The sequence below is a fragment of the Neomonachus schauinslandi genome, chromosome 5, assembly GCF_002201575.2.
Source record: "Neomonachus schauinslandi chromosome 5, ASM220157v2, whole genome shotgun sequence".
Taxonomy (NCBI): domain Eukaryota; kingdom Metazoa; phylum Chordata; class Mammalia; order Carnivora; family Phocidae; genus Neomonachus; species Neomonachus schauinslandi.
This window is the reverse complement of record NC_058407.1, coordinates 29,660,798-29,668,914: the sequence shown is the minus strand read 5'-3', so window position 1 is coordinate 29,668,914 and position 8,117 is coordinate 29,660,798. Positions and strand designations below refer to the sequence as shown.

Sequence of the window (8,117 nt, the reverse complement as noted above, 5' to 3'; positions counted from 1 at the left end):
AAAGTCCTCTTATGTACAGGGCTCAGCAAGCAACTTGGCCTGGGTAATCAACCCAATCATCAGGAGGAGGAAGGACCACTATTACTCAATGGGAGCAGGGTAGAATGTGTTTAGATATGGATTTACTTGAGCATCTCTTGATATTTCCTTGCTCAGTTGTGCTGGTAAATAGACAAGTGTAACCATCCTAGTCTGAGAAAGGCCATGGTAACCACGAGTCCCTACCCATAAGGGATAAGGATCTAGGTGATACCACCTGATAAACCACTAAGACCAGCATTTGCAGGTAAAAGGAACACAGAATGGATGGAAAAATAGGGATAGGTAGATTATTAGCTGCAGCCTAAAAACCAGCTGCAGTGGCCAGGACTAAATTTGGTCCCTGTAGACTTCCTCTTCTTAGGTATTCTCCAGAAAAGGAGATTCACTGGAATCCTGGAGTAGCTGCTCTCTGAATGTCTATGAAAGAATAGATCATAGGGATGCAAGGAGTGACCTGTGATGAGCACAGACATGGCCCAGCCAGATCCTCCTAACTGTAGGAGTTTTGTCAGCAGACAAAACTCAGATTGGAGCCTTGTAAGCTATAGGGATCCACTTTTCCCAAGATCATGCCCTTCCAGGAGTGGTTTACATCCAGTGACTGATCAAGGCAAGGGTAGAAAGTCCTAGTCCTTTTAGGGACTAGGGGCAACTCTCTTGGGCCACTTAAGCTTTCGAGCTCCATATGGGCTTATCTGGTATTATTGGCAGCCTTACTTAATCTGCTTCTTTCCCTGTTCTTCCATGGCTCTGGATCTCAAGGGTACTTCCTAATAAACTTCCTGCATGCTACACTCTGTCTCTAAGAATCTGCTTCCTGTAAACCCCAACCTGTAACACATGGCAACTACCTCAAAGCCTCTAGAGAACTCTTGAGCATCTACTAAAGGCTAGACAGAAAATCTTTTTTCAGCCCAACCCCATCAGCCTGTAAAGTCCACTCTATTCCCAGGATGTCATCCTGAGCCTTTCAGAAGAAGATGCTAGTTATTGGTTATTCTTTGTATGGACCCTCAATAAGCTCCTAACTTTCCTTCTCTAAAGTGTGACGTGAAACCATATAGTGAGTTCTTATTCATAAAATGCCTGAATTATTATAATGGAGATTATGTCTTCTCTAAGACTTCCCTTATGAAGAAATCTATGTACATCATTAGTAAGTTACCTATCATCTTTTTTTTTTTGGTGAAAAAATTTATATTTAGATTTAGCCAGCTGGACTCAGTTTAGATGATTCCAATTTTGTTGGCAACATCCAAAGTATCATAGCCAGTAGCCAGTCAAACATTTGCCTTCTTCTCTCCATCAGGCCTGATCAAGGTGTTGACCTTGGCCACGTCAGTGTCGTAGAGCTTCTTCACAGTCTGTTTGATCTGGTGCTTATTGGCCTTGATATCCACAAAGAACACAAGTGTGTTGTCTTCTGTTTTCTTCACGGCTGACTCAGTAGTCAGGGGGAACTTGATGATGGCATAGTGATCAAGCTTGTTTCTCCTGGGGGCGCTCTTTCGAGGATATTTGGGCTGCCTCTGCAGACGCAGTGTCTTGGGTCGTTGGAATGTAGGTGACGTGCGGATCTTCTTTTTTTTGTGACTGTGGACACTTTTCAGCACCGCTTTTTTTGGCCTTCAAAGCCTTTGCTTTGGCTTTGGCTTTGGGTGGGGGAGGGGCTTCCTTCTTAGCCTTCGGCGCCATCTTCGTAAAAGGGCTACCTATCACCTTTTTCTAACTGCAAATAAGTCAGGTGCTCCTTGCTTACATCTCAGGAAAAATAACTTCAGTGGCTTTGAAATTGATTCTAAGAAGTTCAAATTATGTGCATTTATTCCTTTCATGTCTTATGCTCAGGCTGGAATTGGCTGGTTCTTCATAATAGAGGTAATATAAACATCTCTTTTCAAAATGGTGGTATTTATTAACTGTCTTTTCTAAGCTCAGGTTGCATAATATTGTGGATTAGGAGGAGTTTTGCTGTATTCCATTCCTATCTCATTCAATTTATCACAAAGTTTATTGGGGTATTTCTAGATTTATACATACTTTATCTTTTAAAAAAATTAGACACATGCAGAGCTTAAGTTTGATTTTTATTTTAGCAGGAATACAGCTTAGCATTTTAATAGGCTGTAAATCTTGAAGAGAAACAAATAATACAAAACAAGTTTAAAAAGCATTTTACACCTATTAAAATGGCTAAAATGCAAAAACAAAACAAAACAAAACACAACCTCCCCCACCCCCCCCAAAAAAACAAACAAAACCCTCACAATACCAAATTCTGGTAAGAATGTGGAGCAGTGGAAACTCATTCATTGCTGGTGGGGATGCAAAATGGTACAGCCATTTTGAAGAACAGTTTGTGTTTCTTACATAGTTAAAGTCATCTTACCATATGGTCTAGGAATCACATTCCTAGGTGTTTACCTAAATAAATTGAAAATCTAGTTACACCCAACGGTTTGCACTAAATGTTTATAGCAGCTTTATTCATAATTGTACCACACTAGAAGTGACCAAAATGTCCTTCAAAAGGTGAACGGATAAACAAACTGTGATACATCTATACAATGAAATTTTATTCAGTGATAAAAAGAAATACTCTATCACGCCACAAAATATATGTAGGAACCTTAAATGCATATTGCTTAGTGAAAGAAACCAGTCTGGAAAGGCTACATACTGTACAAGTCTAAGTATAGGCATTCTGTAAATTCAATTTAGTTTTTACATTCAGTTTCTATTTCAATTTTTAGGTAAAATATCATCCTCGATTTGATTGGAAAGTGTTATAGATCTGGTGTAGGGACAAAAAGAGTTTTAGCTTACAGGAGTTGGGGTAGGTGGCAGGGAAAGAAAAGGAACTATTGGTTAAGTGGAATATAAGAACGGAAGTTCTAAGATAGGCATGCCAAATGCAGCAGGAAGCATCGGTCAAGCCAATAATGAGAAGTCAGTGTGAAACTGGCAATATTATAATTATTTAGAAATGTCGGATTTGAAAAATACACAGCATTCCTTTATCAAGATAAGGAGATATCTTTTAGTCCAGTCAGAGGGCTAAGAATATATGTATAAAGATACATAAAGAAATCATAAGTTGTAGACTAATTGATGACAATTTTATGACTTGGGATTTTAAGAAAAGGGTGGGTTTGCTCTAGAGGATCGTATCATGGAGAGAGGTGAATAGAGAGGAAGGGGCTTTGTATCCTCAAGCACTGCTTGCGTAACTTTTTTTTTTTTTTTTTTTTACAAACCGTACTCTAGCTTCAGAGAAAGTAAATAAACACCCATGGAGCTTGGGGGCAGAATCCAAGAAACCACCAATGTGAGAAATATCTTTGAAGTCTTCTCTTTCATTTTAATAATTCATTTGATTTTTGCAGTTTATGATATATTTCTCATTGTCTTAGTGTAAGAAAACTGTGCCACAGTGGTCAGTACCGAGTAAAATAGACACTCTGGAAAGATGTGTCCAGTTTGCCCTGCAGGTCCATACACTCTCTTAGACAGTGGCTCTGGGCTATGAACACCCCAATTTAGAGAATAATTTGCCTGAAATCCCTGAGCTGCACTATACTCCAGAATCTCTGTGAGGTGGAGGAGACTTGTGGTTCCAGTGCTTATTAGCTATTGAATCTTCCACAATAACACTATTTCTGATCAGTAAAGTGCTAAAACCTACCATATAAACTCTTTCACAAGGCTGACTGTAAGACCAGGCCTAAGTCACTTTAACTCTCTGGGAGGCTGAATCTGAGAGTTATAAAATCCTACCTTTCTCATTTTAAAATTAAGACTCTTTGGCTCTTATTAGTTCATGGAGATCCAATTTTAAAGTTATCTTCTGTGGATGAGTCAAAGTGACATTTCCTAGTAGAAAAAACTTCAGAAAACTAGTCATAAAACTTGAGTTTTATTCCTAGGTCTATCATTTAATAACCATACAACCTTGGACCAATAACAATGTTTCTGAGACTCAATTTTTCATCTGCAAAAGTCAGAGATATCTCTTGCCTTATTCACTCACAGGGAACTTGGGAAGGTGAAATGAAATAATGGATATAGAAGTGCTTTTCTAAAGCTAATTCCACCATGCAACATTGCCCTAAATCCTCTGTTTCTAAAGTTTTATTATTTTTAAAGGCAATATTACAAAACTGCTTTCTGGAATCCTCGTATTCATAAATTGCCTTATGACTAGTTAGATACCAGGGGCCTCTTTCTCCTTAGAAAAAGAATTCTGATTGCTTACTATTTCCTCCTTCTCTCTTGTTTTCATAGTTTCTGCTTTGCAGCAATGCTGCTGGCCATGAAGATAAGATGTAGAGTTGCCTTTTCCCGATGTTGCAAAAATGGTAACATACAATAAGCAGTAAGGCAAAGAGTCTAAAATCACATTATGTTTGCCTTTAAAACTTCATTCATACTTGTACGTGAATGAAGATATCACTTTTATACTGGGAATTCACTAAAACAATAAAGACAAATCATAATGAATTTACAATCCACATTCCTATTGCTATAATTCTTAGTTTCTCGTCTGTCCCCACTATTGAAACAATAAATAATTTCTGTCGTCTATTTGATACAAATAATCTCACCAAGGTAGAGTTGTCTTCTTTAGCTTTTTGGGTTTTTTTCCCCCAACACAGAGGTAATAACTGTTTGTTTTTTTTTTTTAAGATTTTATTTATTTATTCATGAGAGATAGAGAGAGAGAGAGAGAGAGAGGCAGAGGGAGAAGCAGGCTCCCAAGGAGCAGGGAGCCCGATGCGGGACTCGATCCCAGGACCCTGGGATCATGACCTGAGCCGAAGGCAGACACTTAACCATCTGAGCCACCCAGGCGCCCATGTAATAACTGTTTTTTAATGTTATCTTTTGAATTGATTATTTTATTAAAATAAATGTTCTATTACACTGAACAAGTTATATAAGTAGCAGTATAAGTAACTAATAAATATTTGAAAACAAGATGATCTACAGATAATTCATGATTTTTGAGTAATCCATAATTCACTCACACACAACAAAAACTTTTTTTTTTTATTAACTGATCTTAAGAAGATCAGTTATATATTAAAAAACAGAGGTTATACAGAAATCCTCTGAGAATTAAAAGTTAGAGTTATTTTCATTAACTTCAGTTTTATGTATAATGAAGTAATCTTTTTACTTAAACACATATCCATGCCACTACTTTTCATTGCTATTACTACTTAATAATAAGGAAAGGTTATATAATGCATCTGTATGGAAACTGTTTTTTTAAATAAGATTTATTCATTCATTTTAGAGAGTGTGTGTGTGAGTGGGGGGAGCGGCAGATGGAGAGAAATCCTCAAGCAGACTCCTTGCCTAGCATGGGAGCCTGATGTGGTGGGGCTCAGTCCCATGACCCATGAGATCATGACCTGAGCCGAAACCAGGGGTAGGAAACTCAACTGATTGAGCCACCCAGGTGACCCAGAATCTGTTTTTAACCTCATTTGTTACAGAGCAGAATTTCATGTAATGGGTATTAATTTTCAATGAAAAAATATTTCATGACTTTTAATATGAAAAATTTTAATTACTGATGTGTTAGGAAGAACATATTTGTTCTTGTTGATCTGATTTGGCTATAAGATGATTCTGTCCTAAATTTCTATTCTATTCTGACATCAAAATGTATTATACTATAGCTTCTTAAGGGGTCAGCTCTGATGTAAGAATTAGTGCCAATTCTATATCAATTTCTTAAGTTAATTTTTGAGTATTAGGATTATATTCTGCAATTTCTAATACTTTGTGCTATTTTTTTCTGAAAGGTCTTCATGTGAAACCCAAAGATTATAACCTTACTTGATATATATTACTCTTTCAACATACCCTTTCATCAGAACTGGGCTTTCCAAACCAAGATGAGAAGAGGGATGATATTGAATCCCTCTTCCCTGAGTATAATTCACACAAGTATAGCCTCACTGTATTAGTTATCAATTGCTGTATAACAAAATATCAATAAAAGTGATACTCTTTTCCTTGAGTACTTAACAACTGAATGCAAAAAACATGTCTTATCTCACGTAAGTCAGGAAATTGGGAGCAGCTTCGATGAATGGTTCTGATTTGGGATCTGTGGTAGGTAGAATTCTAAGATGGCCCTCATGATTCCTGCCGCCTGGTATTCACACCTGTATACAATCACCTTTGACTCAACAGAATATGGAAAAAGTGAAGGGAATTTGAAGATGTAATTAAAGTTTCTAATGTGTTGACTTTAAGTTCTTCAGGTGGAGATTATCCTAGATGGGCATAACTTTTCAGGTGAACCCTTTAAAAGAGGATCTAGAGGTCAGAGAGGCTTTTTTTCTGGGCTTGAAGAAGCAAGTCACTAAGAATTTTATAGCTGCAAGGAAATTAATTCTGCCAACCAGGAGCTTGGAAGAGTATCCTGAGCTCTAGAAAGAAATTCAGTTTAGCCTTGATTCATCTTTGTGAAACCCTTAGCAGGAGACCCTCTTAAGCTGTGCCTGGGCTTGGATCCGTAGATTGGATCTAGCTGGGCTGCATCCATAGAAACTGTGAGATAATGAATGTACATTGTTTTAAGGCACCAGGTGTGTGGTAATTTGGTACATAGCAAGAGAAAACTAATACAGTGTTTTAGTTGAAGTTGTAGGAAAACATCAGTTGGGGATGAAGACATCTGAAGTCTTGAGTTGGGTTTATGAAGTCTCTTTCAAAATGGCCCACTGGCATGGCTGGTGGCAGAAGGCCTCAGTCCTCTGCCATGTAAACCTCTCCATTGGGCTGCCTGAGTGTCCTTAGGACCTGAGAACTAGCTTCCACCTTCCCAGAACTGCCTCATCTGCTGCAGCTGGTTTCTTTGAGAGTGGGTGATGAGAGAGAGACAGAGGCAGAGAGGGACAGACAGATAAGCAGACATAGAGACAGAGACAGAGACATGGAGAGATAGACACACAGAGAGAAAGACAGAGAAAGATAGGGAGACAGAGACACAGAAAGAGACAGAGACAGAGTCATAGAGAGACATACAGACAGAGAGAGATAAAGACAGAGATGGGGAGACAAAGATTGACTATACACAAGATAGAAGCTGAAATCTTTTTATAACCTGATCTTGGAAGTGATCCCCATCCTTCTAGAGTTCTTTTTTGCTGGAAGTGAATAACCAAGCTTATCCCACACTAAAAGAGGGGGGAACTAAGCTCCTATTCTCAGGGGAAGGAGTATCAAAGAATTTTTAGACATACCTTTCAAAACCACCAAACTTGTATTTAGCTTTTTGGCTCCTTGGATTTCATATTGGTATTAGAGATGCAGCCATTTTAGCAGTATATTTTAATTTCTAAAATTAGTAAGGTTGAGGTCCAGCAAAAAAAATATTATTTAGAGATTTTGTTCCCTAACTATTCATTTTAAGTTATGCTTTTCTGCATATTCATATGACATGGCAACTTTTTTCTTTCTTTCTTGTATTTTCTTTAGATTAACTTGATTCAAATAGGTTCTATTAAAGTAATGTTCCCATTTCAAGTGACTCACTTGACAGAGAAGTCAAGTTCACCTGCCAATGAGATTGTGGATTGAGCGTGGCTTCTAGGGGTAGATAGAGTTAGGAATGAGAGTTAATATCATAATTTTTCTAGCTGTAGGAATCAAAATATTATGTTAAAAAAAGTTGTGTATATACATAAATTAGTGACTAAACTTTACTAAGTCCATCGGTTTTCACAAAGGGGAAATCTATACACATTAAAATATATTATAAAAATATTTATTGGGTAAAAATAAAGCATATTACCCAAGTGAGGAATTTGCTAGTTTAATTTCTCTAAACCATATTTTCATATTACAAAATTAAGTATTTTCTGACCCTCAAGAGTTCAAGGTATGTGACATTACAAAAAAATGATTTTTTTTTTTCCTCAGTGAAGAACTTTGCCTCTGGAATATAAAACAGTCTGATTTCAATGCTAAATGTTGGAATTCAGGAATGCCTATTCATCTTTGAATACTAGTTTGTTTTCCTTATATGCATTCAGAAAATAATTTAGTACCTAATA

General features: G+C 37.2%; 1 pseudogene; it reads right to left on the bottom strand.

The window, feature by feature from the left end:
* Positions 1 to 1,268: 1,268 nt before the first annotated feature.
* On the bottom strand, positions 1,269 to 1,737 carry LOC110578001 (annotated as a pseudogene).
* Between the last annotated feature and the right edge of the window lie 6,380 nt (positions 1,738 to 8,117).